The following is a 15,355-nucleotide window of genomic DNA, read 5'->3' on the forward strand; positions in this document are numbered from 1 at the left end:
GAGAAGTGCCAGATTGATAGTCTTGGAGAACTAAATCCTGTGCCCTGAACAGATACAGCATCAGCAGGAACAAGTTGAGTGTGTGAGAGAGAGAGTGAGTTTGTTTTTTAACATCACTTTTTACAAATGTGCTTCAGTGTTGATCTGGAGGGACCGTTCTAGGGGTAAGGAAGTAGTTATTGAGCTGTAGTTCTGCAGTCTTAATATATTTTTGGCATTTATAAATGAATGTTGATGAGATAGCAGTTGATAACATCTTGACCCATATATGATATCACTTGGGTGCTTGATGTCTGGAGGTATTAGACTTCAGGTCCTCAAAATTTGTAGTCTCTCCACAAGTGATTAAGAGAAGGCCAACAACTCCTTGACGTAGCTCTGTATAGAGGGCTTGGGATTTTTCCTCTCCTGAATTTGTGCTGGAGTTGGAGACCATGATTCCAGGTATCAGTGTCCAATCACTCCTGGTCCTCTGTGCTGCTGCCATGAAGCTCACACTGCCAGCTTTGTGTGCCCTGAATTGGGGGATTCAGTATCTTTCACCACGGCTGGTGCACACGCTGGTTCCTGAACATCAGCCGTGGTGCAAAGAATCAGCATTCCTGCTGCAGGAATCTGTACGCCTAATAAGTGTGCCTGCCTGGGCTAAACATTCAAGCACAGCCATTGACTGTGCTTCCCACAGCACTTTCAGTGTTCTAGGGCTCCCTATTACCAAGAGACAATTAAAGTTGTTTATGTAGGTGCAGGCTGCTATTTGGTGTTTAAGCTGAAGGATTCCTCCAATGCCAAGTACATGTATCTGCTAGGGAGGTGTGCCAAGAGATGACTCCATAGGGAAAATCCTAACTCCCCCTGATTTTCACAGAAGCATTACAACACAACTGATCTCAGTTAAAACCTAATCCAAGAATCAAGTCAGTGACTGAGAGGTACTGATGCCAGGAACATAGGCTTACTTTTGCATCATATTTTGGGCCAACTGAAGGCCAGGAAGGCCTTTCTTCCTTAAAAATGACCCCAGATACAGCTCCCGTGCTCCCTATAAGAGTCTGGAGGAGCAGTAGTAGCTAGAGTAAGGGTAGGTAAACTTTTTGGCCCGAGGGCCACATCTGGGTATGGAAATTGTATGGCGGCCCATGAACGCTCACAAAATTGGGGTTGGGGTGCAGGAGGGGGTAGGAGCTCTGGCTGAGGGTGCAGGCTCAGGGGTGGGGCCAGAAATTAATTCAGGGTGTGGGAGGGGGCTCTAGGCTGGAATAGGGTGCAGGGGGAGATGAGATCTCCAGCTGAAGGTGCAGGCTCTGGGATGGGGATGAGGGGTTTGGGGTGCAAGAGGGTGCTCTGGGCTGGGACCGAGGGGTTTGGCGGACGGCAGGGGTTGGGGCATGGGAGGAGGTCAGGGGTGCAGGCTCCAGGCGGCGCTTACCTCAAGCAGTTCCCAGAAGCAGCAGCCTGTTCCCACACCGGCTTCTACAGGGAGGTGTGGCCAGGCAGCTCTGCCCCATCCACCGGCACTGCCCCTGCAGCTCCCATTAGCCACAGTTCCCAGTCAATGGGAGCTGTGGGGGCAGTGCTTGGGAAAAGGCAGTGGGCAGAGCCCCCTGGCTGCCCCTACACGTAGGAGCCAGATCGGGGACATGCCGCTGCTTCCAGGAGCGGGGTAAGCCCCAGACCCCACTCCCCAGCGGGAGCTCTAGGGCCAGATAATAATGTCTGATGGGTCGGACGCAGCCTATGGGCCATAGTTTGCTCACCCCTGAGCTAGAGGGAAGGAAATTGGCTGGCTGAATTTAGAGCCCTTCACCCAGAATCTTGAATAGTGAATCTGGAATTTATCTGTAGGAAAGGTTTGTCAGCTCATGGCTGGTAGTCCACATTGTGGACTAAAAAGCCTTCATGGCAAAAGGTCATGTAGAGCTATAGGAGGACCTCTACCCTGGTTGATTCTTTCCTCACAGATTGTTAGTAGCTTAAAAAAGCTAATCCATGGAGGCATGGACCTTCCCTGGCATGAGGTACAGGTGGCCTTTAATGCAAGTATAACTAATAAGGGCAGCTGCCTCAAAGGTGCATACATGCCTATAGGTGCTCTTGCTGCTTGTATCTAAGTTTCAAGGAAGTTTTAGAACCTGTCTTATATTAAGAATTTGTGGAGCCAGGCACAAGTTTCTTTGCAGAGGATAAAAGAAAGGCCACTCTGCATTCTCTTGAGCCTGTTTCTCACTTGAAGGAGGGACCTATAGACTTAAAGTCTCCACTTGAAAACAGACTTTCTTGTTAGTGATGATCATCTTCAAACAAGGTCAGGAAGCCCCTGACAGAATATGTCTTAGCAGCACCACAAGGCAAAGCATCCTAAGGTTCCTTCCAGCAAGCACCATAAAGCACCAATTACATAGACATAATTTTGGTATGCGTGCTGTGTGTTGGACTCCGCCCTGTTTGTTATCTCAATTTCCCCAGTCTTGTTTTGCTGCATAACACGAGTCACAGCAGCATTCTTTCCATGTGTCTGAAAGAATGTGAATAAAATTAATTTAGCATAGCAGAAAAACAGAAAAGAATTGAATGTTCAGTCTGGTCAGGATTTTTAGGCTGTTGACAGCAGAGGCAATGCAAAGAAGCCCACTTCTCAGGACTTCAGCCCATCCTGCTTTCAGGCTATTTACTTTCCCTGGACTTCCCACAAGTTCTCCTGAGCCTGTTTTGATTTTTCAGAAGTCTCAAGTGTAGGTAAGGAATCATCCTATGTCTTGGACTTCTAAGTACACATTATATCCGCCCTCTCCTTCATGCATGCCTTGACTTCCATGCTGTCTATAATCTGGTGAAGTTACAGTAGAAGTCTTGCAGACATTGCTCCCACAACTAAGGGTATGTCTACACTACGAAATTAGTTCGAATTTATAGAAGCCAGTTTTATTGAAATCGGTTGTATACAGCCGATTGTGTGTGTCCACACATAAAATGCTCTAGGTGCTCTAGTCGGCAGACCGCGTCCACAGTACGAGGCTAGCGTCGACTTCCGGAGCATTGCACTATGGGTAGCTATCCCACAGTTCCCGCAGTCTCCGCCGCCCCTTGGAATTCTGTGTTGAGATCCCAATGCCCGGATGATGCAAAACAGTGTCGCGGGCGGTTCTGGGTACATGTCGTCAGGCCCCTCCCCCCCGTCACAGCAACGGCAGACAATAGATTCGCGCCTTTTTACCTGGGTTACCTGTGCAGACAACATACCACGGCAAGCATGGAGCCCGCTCAGCTCAGCTGAGCTCACCGTCACCATATGTCCTCTGGGTGCCGGCAGACGTGGGACTGCATTGCTACACAGCAGCAGCTGCTAACTGCCTTTTGGCGGTAGACGGTGTAGCATGAGTGATAGCTGTGGGGCTGGCAGCCGTAGGGCTGCATTGCACCAGCCCCTTGCCCTTTGGTAGGCGATGGTATATTATGACTGGTACCCATCGTCGTCGTACTGGAGTGGCTGTCAATCATGGCCACCTGGGCAGACATGCTACTGTTTCGATGATGATGGCTACCAGTTGTAGTATACTATTTTCTGCCAATTGCCCAGTATTGTCTGCTAAGCACCCAGAAGAGGCCGAGGGCGATGCTGGGTGCTGGCGGACGTGGGGCTGGCAGACGTGGGGCTGCATTGCTACACAGCAGCAGCCCCTTGCCTTTTGGCAGACGATGGTATATTATGATTGGTATCCATCATCATCATACTGGAGAGGCTATCACTCATGCTGCACCGTCGGCTGCCAGCTTAAGATGTAAAAAATAGATTTGTTCTGTATTCATTTGCTTCCCCTTCCTCCGTGAAATCAACGGCCTGCTAAGCCCAGGGTTTTCAGTTTAATCTTTGGGGGGGCCATTCTGTGTGACAGTTGTTTGTGTTTCTCCCTGTTCCTGTACCTGTACGCCATGTCGTCACTCGGCCCTCCCTCCTTCTCCTGGTCCATCAGATACTAGTTTCGCGCCTTTTTTCTGACCAGGCGCCATAGCTAGCACTGGATCATGGAGCCCGCTCAGATCACCGCGGCAATTATGAGCACTATGAACACCACGCGCATTGTCCTGGAGTATATGCAGAGCCAGGACATGCCAAGGCGAAACCCGGACCAGCCGAGGAGGCGATTGCAGCACGGCGATGAGAGTGATGAGGAAATTGACATGGACATAGACCTCTCACAAGGCACAGGCCCCAGCAATGTGGAAATCATGGTGTCACTGGGGCAGGTTCATGCCGTGGAACGCCGATTCTGGGCCCGGGAAACAAGCACAGACTGGTGGGACCGCATCGTGCTGCAGGTATGGGACGATTCCCAGTGGCTGCGAAACTTTCACATGCGTAAGGGCACTTTCATGGAACTTTGTGCCTTGCTTTCCCCTGCCCTGAAACGCCAGGATACCAAGATGAGAGCAGCCCTCACAGTTGAGAAGCGAGTGGCGATAGCCCTGTGGAAGCTTGCAACGCCAGACAGCTACCGGTCAGTCGGGAATCAATTTGGAGTGGGCAAATCTACGGTGGGGGCTGCTGTGATCCAATTTGCCAGGGCAATGAAAGACCTGGTGATATCAAGGGTAGTGACTCTGGGCAACGTGCAGTCAATAGTGGATGGTTTTGCGGAAATGGGATTCCCAAACTGTGGCGGGGCCATAGACGGAACCCATATCCGATCTTGTCACCGGAGTACCAAGCCACCGACTACGTAAACCGCAAGGGGTACTTTTCAATGCTGCTGCAAGCCCTGGGGGATCACAAGGGACGTTTCACCAACATCAACGTGGGATGGCCGGGAAAGGTACATGATGCTCGCGTCTTCAGGAACTCTGCTCTGTTTCGAAAGCTGGAGGAAGGGACTTTCTTCCCGGACCAGAAAGTAACCGTTGGGGATGTTGAAATGCCTATCGTGATCCTTGGGGACCCAGCCTACCCCTTAATGCCATGGCTCATGAAGCCGTACACAGGCAGCCTGGACAGGAGTCAGGACCTGTTCAACTACAGGCTGAGCAAGTGCCGAATGCTGGTGGAATGTGCATTTGGACGTTTAAAAGCGCGCTGGCGCAGCTTACTGACTCGCTCAGACCTCAGCGAAAAGAATATCCCCATTGTTATTGCTGCTTGCTGTGCGCTCCACAATATCTGTGAGAGTAAGGGGGAGACCTTTATGGCGGGGTGGGAGGTTGAGGCAACTCGCCTGGCCGCTGATTACGCGCAGCCAGACACGAGGGCGGTTAGAGGAGCACAGCCGGGCGCGGTGCGCATCAGAGAAGCTTTGAAAATGAGTTTTGTGACTGGCCAGGCTACTGTGTGAAACTTCTGTTTGTTTCTCCTTGATGAACCCTCCAAACCCCCCCCCGCCGACCCGGTTCACTCTACTTCCCTGTAAACCAACCACCCCACCCCACCCTCCCCTCCCCCCTTCGAGCACTGCTTGCAGAGGCAATAAAGTCATTGTTTTTTTCACATTCATGCATTCTTTATTAGTTCCTCACAGAAGTAGGGGGATAATTGCCACGGTAGCCTGGGATGGGTGGGGGAGGAGGGATGGAAAAGGACACACTGCATTTTAAAACTTTAACTCTTATTGAAGGCCAGCCTTCTGATGCTTGGGCTATCATCTGGGGTGGAGTGACTGGGTGGACGGAGGCCCCCCCACCGTGTTCTTGGGCGTCTTGGTGAGGAGGCTATGGAACTTGGGGAGGAGGGCTGTTGGTTACACAGGGGCTGTAGCGGCGGTCTCTGCTCCTGCTGCCTTTCCTGCAGCTCAACCATACGCCTGAGTATATCAGTTTGATGCTCCAGCAGCCGGAGCATCGACTCTTGCCTTCTGTCTGCAAGCTGACGCCACCTATCATCTTCAGCCCACCACTTGCTCTTTTCATCCCGCCATTCAGCCCGCCACCTCTCCTCTCGTTCATACTGTGCTTTTCTGTAGGCTGACATTGACTGCCTCCACGCATTCTGCTGTGCTCTATCAGCGTGGGAGGACATCTGCAGCTCCGTGAACATATCGTCCCTCGTCCTACGTTTTCTCTTTCTAATGTTCACTAGCCTCTGCGAAGGAGAAACATTTGCAGCTGGTGGAGGAGAAGGGAGAGGTGGTTAAAAAAGACACATTTTAGAGAACAATGGGTACACTCTTTCATTACAAGGTTGCATATTTCGGCTTGCAGGCAGCCATGGTAGGCCACAGTGTTTTAGCTTTTTTAACCTTCTTAACATGCGGGAAAGGTTGCAAACAGCAGCGCATTTCCCATATCAAGGATGAATTGGGTTGTCCATTTAAAATGGGTTTTCAATGTAAAAGGATGGGCTGCGGTTTCCCAGTTAACATGCGGCACAAACACAAGTAAACCACCCCCTCCACACACACACATGATTCTCTGGGATGATCACTTCACCCCTCCCCTCCACCGCGTGGTTAACAGCGGGGAACATTTCTGTTCAGAAGAGCAGGAACGGGCGCCTCTGAATGTCCCCTTAATAAAATCACCCCATTTCAACCAGGTGACCGTGAATGATATCACTCTCCTGAGGATAACAAAGAGAGATAAGGAATGGATATTGTCTGCATGCCAGCAAACACCAGGACCATACGCTGCCATGCTTTGTTATGCAATGATTCCAGACTACGTGCTACTGGCCTGGCATGGTAAAGTGTCCTACCATGGCGGACGGGATAAGGCAGCCCTCCCCAGAAACCTTTTGCAAACGCTTTGGGAGTACATAAAGGAGAGCTTTCTGGAGATGTCCCTGGAGGATTTCCGTTCCATCCCCATACACGTTAACAGACTTTTCCAGTAGATGTACTGGCTGCGATTGCCAGGGCAAATTAATCATTAAACACGCTTGCTTTTAAACCATGTGTAATGTTTACAAATATTTACAAAGGTACACTCACCAGAGGTCTCCTGTGTGCCCTGAGGGTCTTGGGTGAGTTCGGGGGTTACTGGTTCCAGGTCCAGGGTCACAAACATATCCTGGCTGTTGGGGAAACCGGTTTCTCTGCTTCCTTGCTGCTGTGAGCTACCTACAGTACCTCCATCCTCATCTTCCTCGTTCCCCGAACCGTCTTCCCTGTGTGTTTCTCCAGTGAGAGAGTCATAGCACACGGTTGGGGTAGTGGTGGCTGCACCCCCTAGGATCGCATGCAGCTCCGCGTAGTAGCGGCAAGTTTGCGGCTCTGCCCCGGACCTTCCGTTTGCTTCTCTGGCTTTGTGGTAAGCTTGCCGTAGCTCCTTAATTTTCACGCAGCACTGCTGTGTGTCCCTGTTATGGCCTCGGTCCTTCATGGCCTTGGAGATCTTTTCTAATACTTTGCCATTTCTTTTACTGCTACGGAGTTCAGCTATCACTGCTTCATCTCCCCATATGGCGAGCAGATCCCGTACCTCCCGTTCAGTCCATGCTGGAGCTCTTTTGCGATCCTGGGACTCCATCACGGTTACCTGTGCTGATGAGCTCTGCGTGGTCACCTGTGCTCTCCACGCTGAGCAAACAGGAAATGAAATTCAAACATTCGCGGGTCTTTTCCTGTCTACCTGGTCAGTGCATCTGAGTTGAGAGTGCTGTCCAGAGCGGTCACAATGAAGCACTGTGGGATAGCTCCCGGAAGCCAATAACGTCGAATTCCATCCACACTACCCCAATTCCAACCCGCAAAGGCCGGTTTTATCGCTAATCCCCTCGTCGGAGGTGGTGTAAAGAAACCGGTTTAAAGGACCCTTTAAGTCGAAAGAAAGGGCTTCGTCGTGTGGACGTGTCCAGGCTTAATTCGATTTAACGCTGCTAAAGTCAACCTAAACCCGTAGTGTAGACCAGGCCTAAGTTAAGACCTGCCAGCTGCTACAATGAAAAAAGTTTCCAGGGTTACCACTGCCCCAAGTTGGACCGCAGTTGACTATTACTAATTAGGTCTGCCTAAACCTTTTTTATATATAAATAAGCATCCTCTTTGTGAATTTTTAAATTTCTTAACAATACAAAAACTTTTAATCATTTAAGAAACAAAACTAATTTATAATTGTTGGTGTAGGAGACAGGTTGCGGAAGCTTGGCGAGGAGCTAAGTGGCAGACCGAGTATGTGACTGAATGCAGGCGGAAGCAGTTGAAGGCTGTGCAATGAACTTTGTTCGGCAGACCCTGCCAAAATGCAGTTTAGTATAGTTCAGCATGTTTTTGTCTGTAAACAAGTTAGCTTATATAATGAGTATGATTTATGAATGAAATGAATGTAGCCAGCTGTTGACCCCATGTAACCTTGAGATAAGCGCGGGGGGATATAGCATTGCAGCGGACTCCCTTCAGTGGAGTCCTGCCTGGCCAGCTGTCCCGGACGGTCAGAATCCCCCACGGCCCCTCTGCATGCCTCAGGGACTCCCCGCGCAGCTTGGAGTGTAAGTTCTTCCTTCAGTAAAGCCTTGTTTTTTACACTAAGGCACTGAGTGTCAATTTTTTGCCAGTATCACAGCCCCCCTAGCGGGCACAGTTGGCCAAAGAGAACTTGCTATTTTCATATGTGTCGTAGATATGCCAAATGCACTTAACGGTATTTAATATAAACAACAAATTAAAGTTATTGTTCTGATAGAATTTTATGCTGAAGAAATTTAAATAATAAAAATCCAGTGCAGATATGCTGCATAAAGCTGTGCAATGTGCTGCTCTGTTGTATAATTTTGGTCTCACCCGCATACTAAGGGTTTGTCCAAAGTGCAATTGGAGATGTGACTGCAGCACATGTAATTATAGTTGGGCTAGCTTTAATCTAGCTAGGCCAGGTACCCATAATAGGGAAGCCATGGCAGCATCAGTTAGCTGCCCAAATATGTACCACGGCTCCCTGGCGAACTTTGCTGCTTTGGGCCCTGAGCCAGCTAGATTAAAGCTAGCTCAGGTATATCTACCTATACTGTAATCACACCTCCATTTGCACTGTAGACATACCCTTATCTAGGGCAAGCCACAATTATGCAGTAAAGTTACACATTGCACAGATTTATTCAGATTGATTCAGGACATCTGCACTGAATTTTGTGACAATGGTAACTGATTATGAAACATTTAATAGTCTTACAACTTCACACATGCTGATTATTATTCAGTTCAGAAAGTTTCCTGACTTGCAAGTTTGTAGGAGCAGGAGGCAAACACATCCAGCACAGTTTGAGCTCTGCATGGCAGGTATCTTTGCTGCAAACCTCCCCAAGACTCAAAGTACTGCAGTGCCTGCTGCCAGCTCTCCCCCTATCCTAAAGGGGCTCCTAAGTCCTGTGGAGAGGAGCAGTTTAGCTACTGCCTACTTCTTTTGGCCTTAGCCTGAATGGTAAAACTCAATTGAGAATTGAAATCATCCCCTGTGAGCAACAGTGCCTGGGAATGGTTATTGTTCTGTTTTCGCTACTTTTAATCTGCAAGCATCTTCTTGCTGCCCGTGCTTTTAAAGGGCAGCAGCAGGCAAAAGACAGGAGCCAATTCCCCTACCATTTGAGGAAGACCTAGAACAAATGAAGAATAAAATAGTAGGGAGAAAGCAAAATGGCAAAGGAGCTCCAGAGCAGAAAGGTAGCATTTACAGATTTATGGACGCACAAGTGCTGGTTACTAGTGGAGTTCCTCAAGGATCGACCTTGAGACAGATCTTATTTAATATTTATATTAATGACTTTAGCACACTCCTACTTTTTGTACCAATGATACAAAGTTGGAAGGCATTGTCAATACAGAGGAACTAGTTGTCCTTTAAGACTGGAGTAACAGAAATGGGATGGAATTTAATAGTACAAAGTGCAAGGGTCTAATAATTATGTAGGGTCTAATAAGAATTTCTGCTACAAGCTGGGGGCTCATCAGTGGGAAGTTACAGACGAGGAGAGGGACCTGCATGTGTAAGTCGATCACAGGATAATTGAGCCACCAATGTGACATGGCTGTGAAAAAGACAAATGTGATCCTAGGATGTATTAAACAAGGCATTTCCAGTAGAGATAGAGAAATATTAATGCCATTGTACAAGGCACAAGTAAGACCTCATTTGGAATGCTGTGTACAATTCTGGTCACCCATGTTTAAGAAAGATGAATTCAAACTATAACAGGTGTAGAGAAGAGCTACTAGGATGATCAGGGGAATGGAGGGCCTATCTTATGAGAGGAGATTGGAAGAGCTTGGCTTGTTTAGCCTCGCACAATGAAGGCTGAGAGGTGATATGATTGTTCTCCATAAATACATTGGGGTAAACACCAAGGAGAGTGAAGAGCTGTTTAAGTTAACAATGTTGGCACAAGAACAAATGTGTGTAAACTGGTTATGAACTAATTCAGCCTGGAAATTAGAAGAAGTTTTCTAACCATCAGAGGAGAGAGGTTCTGGAACAGCCTCCCACTAGGACTTGTAGGGGTAAGCAACTTATTTAGTTTTGAGAGAGAGCTGGACAAATTTATGAGTGGGATTGTATGACAGGGTTGTATGTAACAGTGGAGGGCAGGGTGCGTGAGCCCTGGGAGTCCCTTCTGGTTCCTAAGATCTCAGGCTTCAGGGCTTCAGCCAGTCAGCTGCAGGGGTCAGGAAGGGATTTCTTCTCCCCCAGTGCATTCTTCTTTTTCTTTTCTTGTCTCCTTCTGAAGCACTAGGGAGGCCACAGCTGGAGATGAGACACTGGATGTGGTGGGATAGTACTCTGAGGTGGCACTGAGCATTCTGTCTCATGTGCTTGTCTGGCTGGTTCTTGATTCTGTGCTCAGGGTTTAACTGATTGCCAGATGTGGGGTCAGGAAGCAGTTTCCCCCCAGATCAAATTGTCAGTGACCTTGGGGTAGGGTTCACCTTCCTCTACAGCACAGAGAGCAGGTCACTTACCAGGATTATCTGAATATATCTCAATCAATTCCCTGCCACTGCGGGGACCTTGTGCACTGGTGCACCTCAGTATCTCCTATTCTGTCTGGCACATAATAGTCTAGGCAACTGTGGGCTGTAATACCTTGGACTATTTTCAGTTGTTGGGTTTAGTGTGTGGGTGGTGTTGGTGGCCTGTGATATACATGGGTCAGACTAGATAATGTGGTGGTCCCTCTGGCCTTAACCTGTGATTCTCTGACACATAGATTTATATAGCAACTTGACAAAAAGGCAAATTGTGGGGATTTTTTTTACAGGATTGGACATTGAGGCCCAGACAATATTACTACTTGAAGAGCCAGAATAAATGCTTCCCCAGAAATACTGAGTATGTAAAGATTTATATTTGTAATCTAAATTACAAAATAAAATTGGGCAAATCATATGCCTTATCAGTGTGGAGAGTTTGTTTTATATCAAGTTTTGACTGTTAGTAAATCACATGTCCTGGAAACTCAAATATTTGGACTTCATGTATATTATTGACTAAGACAAATAAAAATATAGAAACAGTAAGTAAAACTAAATTTGGGAAGATAGGAGCAAGTAGCTAATAGCAAATAGCAAAGCTAATGTGCAGAATAAAAATAAGCCTAATTAAAATGAATACACTCTGCAGGAGATTCTGTATTCTCAACTCTTTACTATGAATCTCATCCACAGACAGATTTTTTTCAGAACTTTATTTAGACAATGAAGAATAAGCCTAAATTCTCCCTCCATTCAATGAAAGGGAAGGTGGCAATTCCCACGTTTATACAGTATGATTCAATTATTCATTAGATACTCTATGTACACTTGACAAAATAGAGACACACCCTATCACATGGAGTCCCGGTTAAAGAATGCCTCAAACTTATTCCCTTAAAGCTAGAGTTAAGCAGGATGTAATCAAGGAGCTTACTTCTGCAGCATCGGCTGTGTGCGTTTCCCCACTGTTGTAAGTTTTCCACTATCTTATAGGCTGCAGGGGTGCTTTTTGACTCTCAGGTCTGCTCCTTCCGGGGAAAACAAAAGTGCAACATAAACAAGTAGTTCTTGGACTCATTAATTCAGCACCTCTGTTGAGGCAGGCTAGGAAAGAATTTGAGAAGCAACTTGACAAAAATGCAAAAACGAACAGGTTTTTATTAGTATATCAGAAGCAGAAAGCTTGCCCAACACACAGCGGGACCACTAAAAAACAAAGGTGTTAAAAGACCACTCAAGGAAGACAAAGCCATTGCAGAGAAGCTAAATTAATTTTTTTGCATCGGTCTTCACTGTGGAGGATGTGCGGGAGATATCTACATCCGAACTATTCTTTTTGGTGACAGTTCTGAAGTACTGTCCCAAAATGATGTGTCAACAGAAGAAGTTTTAGAACAAATTGATAAACTAAACAATAAGAAGTTATCAGGACCACATGATATTCACCCCACAGTTCTTAAGGAACTCAAATATGAAATTGCAGAACTGCATATTGTCACTGAAATCAGCCTCTGTAGCAGATGACTGGAAGGCAGCTAATGTAATACCAATTTTTAAAAAGGGCTCCAGAGGAGATCCTGGCAATTACAGGCTGGTAAGCCTAACTTCAAAATCGGGGAAATTGGTGGAAACTATAGTAAAGAACAGAATTATCAGGCACGTAGATAAACAAGATTGGTTGAGGAAGAGTCAACAGGGCTTTTGCAAAAGGAAGTCATGACTCATCTATCTATTAGAATTATTTGAGGGAATCAACAAGCATGCAGACAATGGTGATCTAGTTGATATATTGTACTTGGATATTCAGAAAGCCTTTGGCAAGGTCCCTCATGATCATAGGCTCTTAGGGAAACCAAGTAGCCAGGTAGTTCTCAACTGTTCCCCTCTGGTTCATTACTCCTGAAGATGTGAAACCACCCTCTCACTTTGGCACACCTACTCCACACAGTTTGCACACCAGAGGCTGCTTCGGATGAAAGTGAGCAGAACATTTAATAGAAAAACCACAGATTCAAAGATGAAAGAGTCCAAGGAAAGCAAACATATACAAGTTACACAGAAAACAAAGAGACAGCCTCCAGGTTTACACTTTCCTATTACATGAAAAAAATCCCTTTTCTAGTAAGAGTTACCTATTGCCTTAAAACAGTTTCCCAGTGCATCCCCTAGCTGTAGGAGGGATCCAGCATTCTCGGACAGTCTCCCGTCTTAAGACTATCCTCCCAGTTCTAGATGCTCTCAGTTAAAACCCCTTCCATTTTAAAATGGTTTGCAGTTATTTTTTTCTTCTGCCACTATAGGTATTCAAAGTGAGGAAAATTCTCTCCTTTCTTCGTTTTTGAAGACTGGGGGTTTCTTTTCAGTTTCAAGCTGTTCTCATTTGCTTTAATGGTTCCTCATTGTTTTTTCCTAGGCTACACAATGACTAAGTATTTGAAGCCCATATCTCATAACAACTACTAAGTTCAGTGCATTACAAGCTTTAATAAAAGCTCTTACTTGATATACTCTTACAATAAAATATCATAATAATGCAAACAATTGGTTTAACTGGGGGTTTGAAACCTTCTGTTCTCTCCTTGGGATGTCTGGACCCTGCTTGTCACAGCACCTAAGCCACCTGACTACATGAAAGTGTTGCTGTTTGTGACTTGCAAGCAGAGATCAGTGCTTCTCTACAGTCTGTATTTAGTTACCTCGCTCTGTGAGAGGGGCAAGACTTAGGGTATGTCTACACTACGGGATTACTCCGAATTTACAGAATTTGATTTTTGGCAACCAATTATAAAAAGTCAAGTGCATGCGGCCACACTAAGCACATTAATTCAGCAGTGTGTGTCCATGTACCGAGGCTAGCGTCGACTTCTGGAGCGTTGCACTGTGGGTAGCTATCCCATAGCTATCCCATAGTTCCCCCAGTCTCCCCCGCCCATTGGAATTCTAGATTGAGATCCCAATGCCTGATGGGGCCAAAAATTTGTCGCGGGTGTTTATGGGTAAATGTCATCAGTCAATCCTCCCTCTGTGAAAGCAATGGCAGACAATCATTTTGCGCCCTTTTCCCTGGATTGCCCGAGCAGACGCCATAGCATGGTAACCATGGAGCCCATTCAGCCTTTTTTCACTGTCACCGTATGTCTACTGGATGCTGCTGACAGATGCGGTACTGCAGCACTACACAGCGGCATCCCCTTGCCTTTGCAAGTTAGCAAAGATGGTTACCAGCCATACTGTACCATCTGCTGCTTTGCAAGTTGGCAAAGACGGTTACCAGCCATACTGTACCATCTGCTGCTGTCATGGGTGCTCCTGGCCGGCCTCGGTGAGGTCGGTCGGTGGCGCCTGTACAAAAATGGGAATGACTCCCCAGGTCATTCTCTTCTTTAAGTTTTGTCTAATGGAGAGTCAGTCCTGCCTAGAATATCAGGCAAGCCTACTAAAGAACCAGAGAGGCAAACGGCCGCTCCGGGTCAGAGCCCCAGACATCCCACAGAAATGATGAGCTGCATGCCATTCTAGGGGGTGCCCCACCCGTTGCTTCCCTCCTCCCCCACCCCTCCCAGGCTACTTGGCAGTTATCCCCCCATTTGTGTGATGAAGTAATAAAGAATGCATGAATTTGAAACAACACTGACTTTATTGCCTCTGCAAGCAGAGATCAAAGGGGGGTGGGGAGGGCGGTTGGCTTACAGCGAAGTCGAGTGAACCATCATTCTGCACTTGCTCAGCCTATAGCTGAAAATGGGAATCTGTGATAAGCACTAGGATAGAAGCACAGGCAGGACTGAATCTCCATTTGTGTGTGGGCCTTTGGTTGACACTGGTAAAATACAAAACGTCCCAAGATATGTATGATGGGGGACAGTTCTAAACGGCAGTTTTATTTTTTTATTTGCAGCAAAATGTAGAGGTCTACATATCTGATTGTGAGCCCTGGGAGCAAGGGGTAGGCTAGGGTAGGTGCGACCGTGCAGTGCTGCCGACTGGGAGAGCAGCCTGAGGCAGAAGCCTCCAGCTGGCATGATATTCCAGGCAGGACTGAATCTCCATTACACAAAACTTAAAGAAGAGAATGACCTGGAGTCACTCCCTTTTTGTCCAGGTGCCCACGACCGACCTCACCAAGGTCAGCCAGGAGCACCCACGGGACGTTACCAGTCATACTGCACCACCTGCCATCCGCAAGGCAAGGCAAGGGGATGCTGCTGTGTAGCGCTGCAGCACCGCGTCTGCCAACAGCATCCAGGAGACATATGGTGACAGTGAAAAAAGGTGAGAAATGATTTTTTTCCCTTTGCTTTCATGACGGGTGGGGTGGGGGGAAGGGGGCCTGACAACATATACCCTCAACCACCCACGACAATGTTTTTGACCCTTCAGGCATTGGGACCTCAACCCAGAATTCAAATGGTTTTCGGAGAGTGCAGGAACTGTGGGATAGCTACAGTTGTCAGTCGCCCCTCCCTCCGTGA

The 15,355-nt window shown here is 47.3% G+C and overlaps 1 protein-coding gene across 1 annotated transcript in view; it reads left to right on the forward strand.

Annotated features, from left to right (window-relative positions):
• The window catches only part of TMEM19 (transmembrane protein 19), a 59,495-nt gene that overhangs the window by 3,681 nt on the left and 40,459 nt on the right, over nt 1-15,355 (forward strand). The gene's annotated exons all lie outside the window — the stretch shown is intronic.

This window comes from Trachemys scripta, chromosome 1 (genome assembly GCF_013100865.1).
Source record: "Trachemys scripta elegans isolate TJP31775 chromosome 1, CAS_Tse_1.0, whole genome shotgun sequence".
Lineage (NCBI taxonomy): Eukaryota > Metazoa > Chordata > Testudines > Emydidae > Trachemys > Trachemys scripta.